The following is a 6,000-nucleotide window of genomic DNA, read 5'->3' on the forward strand; positions in this document are numbered from 1 at the left end:
AAGTGATTAGCAGAAAAAAAACTTCGCGCACCTATGAAAACGCACCCCACAGATAAAAAGTACTGTGAAAATGATTCTTAATTATAATAAACCTCTTAAAAACCTTATTTCTCAGTTTTCTATTTCTAATTTCTCATGGTTGTGCTATAGAAAGCAGAAAAGTAAAAAAGAGAATTCTATAGCTTGCTTTATAGATTAAAGAAGACACTGATATATATATATATATTATCTTAATTATTAAAAATCTTAAGACATTAAAGTAATATTATAAAAAATTTAAGAATAATATATTTTAAGAGATCTTTAAAATATTAATTAATATATTTTTTAATTTTTTATATTATATATAGAAGATTTTAATTATAAAATTTTTATATAATACTTAATATAAATAGAATTTTATATAAAAAAAACTTAAAAAAAAATATTTTAAATCTTTTATAAGATTTTAAATATTAAATCTAATATTATTTATTTATTAGAGATATTTTATATATTATTATCTCTAGAAGCTTATTAATTAAAAATTTCTATTAAACTGAGTTATATAATATTAAGTAAGTTTTTATAGATTTAAAGATAAAATATAAAGTTTTTATTATAGTTTTTAAATGTTTTAAGTAATTTATTTAGTATAGATAATTTTTTATTAATTTTTTTTTTATCTAGAAAGATCTAAAGATCTTTTTAAAGTATATAGATATTAATCTTATTAATCTTTTATATTAATATTTTGATTAAATTATTAATAAAGCTAATTAAGCTATTTAATCTATCTAGAATATTATGATTATTTATTATTAATTTATCACTATATAAGTTTTTATAAATAATAATCTAGCATTTCTAGTTAGTATTATTAATAATATAAATCAATTAATTTAAAAGATTGACTGGATTAAAGTTTTTAAGAATAATATCTATATTAAGAAATATAGCTGAAAAGTTATTATCTATAATATATTCTATAATATTGATTCTAAAGACTTTTAGTTTAAGATTTAGTTTAAGTCTAAGAATATTTTCATTTTTAAAAGTCTATTAATGTTAATGAATATTATTTATATTGGATAGCTGCTTTATAAATATAAAATCAAAGAATAGAGTTTAGAGATCTCATTTTTTATAATAATATTTAATAATAAATAGATTACTAATTTTATTATTAACTGGGGCTTTATTATTAAGGATAAATAATATATATATTAGATTTATAATAAGATAATCAATCTATAGTAATATTTTAAATATTAAATGTATAAATATATAATTAAATTTTATAGATATTAATTCTAATATATATACTGTATAGATAAATATAATTCTAGAGATTATTTAGTTAAAAATAATTAAAAATATATTAAATATATAAATTATATTAAAAAGAATCTATATATTAAAGATTCTATAAAAAAATTTAATATTAAATATTTTATATATATATAAGACTATTCAATCTAAACTTATTACTTAATATAAGTATATTAATACTGAACTTTTAGCTCTTAATTCTATGTCTCTATAATAAGACTAGAAATAAACTTTTTTAGAATAATTAAAGTTAATATTAATCTTATATTGATTAAAGTAGCTAATTGTAGTCTTTAAATTCTTATCTAAAAGATATCTATTATATATATAACTAAATTATATAGTAAAAATACTATAGTTTATAAATAGATAGCTGAATTAGACAGTTTTATAATATTAATTATTTCTAAACTAATAATCTAATTAGCTAAAAAAATTATATAAAAAAAGATACTGTTATAAATAATAAAATTAAGATTAAGTAATTTTATAAGAAAATTTAATATAAAATCATTATTATCTATTATAAAGTCTCTTAAATAGTCTAAATAATATTAATATTAAAATTTAATCTTTTTTTTATTATTAAACTAATATATTAGTAATTTAATATTTAATCTATTACTAATTTTAATAAGAAATTAGAAAATAAGTTAAATAACTTTTTAATTATTAAAGAATAGAGAATTAAAAAAAAAAATAAATTAATAATTATTAATTTTAATAATAGCTTCTAGATTCTAAATCTATCTAAATATTAGAAAAATTTTAGTAACTATGAATTCTATAGATTAACTATTAAAAGTCTTATAATAAGATCTAAATATATCTCTTTAATAAGAAAGAGATTTATAATTATAAGATTTTAATGATTTAAAAATCTTATATTAATAAATATATTATTTTAATAATAACTTACTCTTAAGTATTTAAGAGCTATTTTTATATTTTATTATAGTTTATATTGTTAAAAGACTGGGTTGTATATTTATAAATAAGTTTTTATATTAATAAGAAGTTAGATATTATATAGTAAAAGATTTAATATTATAATAGAAATCTTAGCATATTAATAATTTATATTAATTAAAGTATTATTTATATCTATAATATATATAATATAGATCTTATTAATAATGATAAGCTTATTCTTAAGGCTTTTTATATTATTATTAAAGCTTAGTTAAGATAGTATATTACTTTAGATAATTTTAATTTATACTATCCTCTTTAAGTGGTTTTAGATTATAAAAAAACTAATAAAGAAGTTATTAAATTGATTAATATTATAGATAATAATAATCTAAGATAATTATTATTTTAAAAAATAATAATTTATAAGAAATTCAATATAAAAACTATAATTAATCTGATCTAAGCTTTAGATATTCTTATAGAATGTCTTATATACTATATAAACTATTAAGAATGATAATATAGTATGGACTATATGTTAATTTATTCTGAATTTAATTTTATCTTAGCCTCTATATTTAAGATTTTATAGAAGTAATAAGATACTATAGATTAAAAGCTATTTATAAAGCTTATTATAGTTAATAATTAAGCTATTAGATCATTATATGATAAAGCTATTATTAATATTGTAATTAACTATTTAATTAATATAATTTATAATATATCTAAATTTATCATTCTAATTAAATAAATCATTAACTATTTTTAATCTAATTATACTCTAGAAATGATTTAATTAAAATAAAAAATAGTCTAATAATATTATTATATTTATTATACTGATTCTCTTAATAACTAAAAGATTTATAAGAAAGTAAAAAATTATATAAAATATTAATTCTCTTAACTAGCTAGAGATCTTTATAGAAATTATATTAAGAAAACTATATAATTATTAGAAAACTTTTATAAGATTATTCAATAGATCTAAAGTTAAAATTTATTAAGAATAATATTTATATTAATATTTAAATATAAAAATTAAATATATAGTACTCTAAAAAAAAGATATAATTCTTTTAAAATATATTATATTTTAAGCTATCTAAAGCAGATCTTTAAAATATTATTTAATATTAATATTCTTAATACTATATAATACTAATTATTATTATCTAGAAAATTCATTCTATAATTCTTTAAATTAAATTAAATAAGATTCTAGATCTAAATAGTATTTTAAATTAAGCTTTATAATATATTCTATCTTTTATTAAAATATATCTTATTAATTTATTTAATAAATATTTATATTAATATTATTATCTTTAATTCTTCTATCACTTTAATACAATTATAATTTATAAATTAAAAAAGTCTAATTACTTTAAATTAAAGATATATTAGCTTATTATATTACTTAATATAATTAATAAAATTCTAAAGCTATATTAATTTAGAGACTTAGCTATATAATAAAAATCTATAATCTATTATTAAAATATTATATAGAAGGTTATTAAAAGTATTTATATAAATATATCTTATATTTTTATTAGAATAGATCTTTATAGTATAATAAGATAATAATTAAATAATATCTATTTTTATACTTAATATCTTTAATATCTTTAATAATATTAATTATATTAGATTTCTTTATAATCTATATAAATAGAGAATTTTTAAAAACTTATATTATAGATAAAAAGCTTTCTTAATAAATAATATATATTAATAATCCTATTTAAAAGTAATATAGAAGAATTTCTAATTAATATTAAAATTTTATAAGATTTATCTCTATTATTAATCCTATTCTTATTTTTTAATATTAATCTTATTAATAATATTTAATATTGTTATTTTAATATTCTTATAACAGACTATATTAATAATATTCTAATTATAATCTAAAGAAAGATTGCTACTAAGAATTACTATATATTTATTTAGATATATTAGATTATAAAGTATTAAAAGAAGACTTATACTTTCTAATTTATATTAACTAAATATCAGTTAATATATATATATAGAAAACTTTATAAATTAAAAAGCCTAATTAATATTTTTTTAATTATTAAAGATATAAAGATTAAATTAATTAAATCTATTAAATATCTTAAAGTATAATTAAATTAATATTTAATTAATACTACTCAGATTTAATAAATTAAAAAATAGATAATTAATCTTCTTATAGACTTATTTTTAATAATAGAATCAATATAGAGAATTTTTTTAATCTATTTTTAAAAGATATATATAGCTATATTATTATTTTAAATCATATATATATATTCTATATAATATATAAAAAATAATTATAATTATTATAAAGCTTAATTAGTGATAAAAATAATTATTTATTCTATATAATATTAAGTATTATACTATATTATAAAAGCTTTTTAATATATTAGTTAGTAAATATTAGAAATATATTTAAATATATCTTTAGCTAAAATTATTTTTATTTAATTAGCTAAGAAAGTATATCTTTATATATAGATATTACTATTATAATATATATTATATTATATTTATAAAAAGATATATTATAGTTTTAATAATCTTTTTATATTTTTATTTTAATAATTAAAGACTACTATTGATTCTAAATTAGATAAAGAGATTTATAAATAGATAGAGATTATTAATTTATTTATTATTCTTCTTTAATGAAAGTCATTAGAGATATAGATTAATAAGAATAAAAAGATAATAATAAAAGCGTATTAATAATAAACTAAAATCTTAAATATAGAAATATTTATTAATAGCAGTAGTTTTAATAATAGAATTAGAATATCTATATATTATTTAATCTTTAAGCAGACTATAATGTTAATTAATTTAATTACTATATATATAATTTATATAGAAGAACTAAAAGATATTAATAAAGCACTCTATCTGTTAGGCATAAAGCCTGAGAAATGTATTTGATTTGAAGTTATTGATTATTCTAAATATATTAAGGTGCCGGCAGCGTACACGATAGCTAAATACTAATAGGCGGTGTAAATGCGGGAAGCCTAACCTGATGTGGGTTGATCCAGCAGAATAGCAATGGCGTAACAAAATCCCTCTAAAAAGAAAAAATCAATGTCCTTATTGAAAACGGTAATGTCCTCGTTGAAAACGGTCTGTAAAATATGCCATTAATTCTGTCATCTATATTTGTCTTATTGTAAAAAATGTTTGTCCAGTAGAATATTTGCGTTCTTTTTCTTAATACTTGACTGCAGAGTATAATAGTATTGAATATCTAATATTAGATCTAGAAGTATGAATTTAGATATTGGTTTATTGATTTTATTATCTATGATAAAGATAGGCTTTTAAGGTTTTTATATTATATTAGAGATCTATTGGTCTTTATTTATTTTAATTTTATAATTATTGTTAGCGGTTGGCTGCTTTTCATTGATCTTTGTATGGGGAATATGAGTAGAGATTGTGTTAAAGATCTATTAGTTTTTGTTGTTTTGATTTTGTAATTATTACTAGCGGTTGGCTGCTTCTTATTGGTCTTTGTATGGAGAATATAAGCAGGAATTGTAATATTGTTATTTTTTATCAATTTATAGAGCTTCTTATTCTTTATAAAGCAGTATTATATTATCTTTTATTTTTTTACTGAATAAGATTTACAATATTAATCTTATCAATAATAATAATAATAGTTTTATAGATATAATTATAATAATATCTTAATTTACTCTTAATTATATATTTCTTCTTAAAATTTAATATACTGATTAA

This window comes from Talaromyces proteolyticus (genome assembly GCF_021365285.1).
Source record: "Talaromyces proteolyticus strain PMI_201 chromosome Unknown BGW36scaffold_10, whole genome shotgun sequence".
Taxonomy (NCBI): Eukaryota; Fungi; Ascomycota; class Eurotiomycetes; order Eurotiales; family Trichocomaceae; genus Talaromyces; species Talaromyces proteolyticus.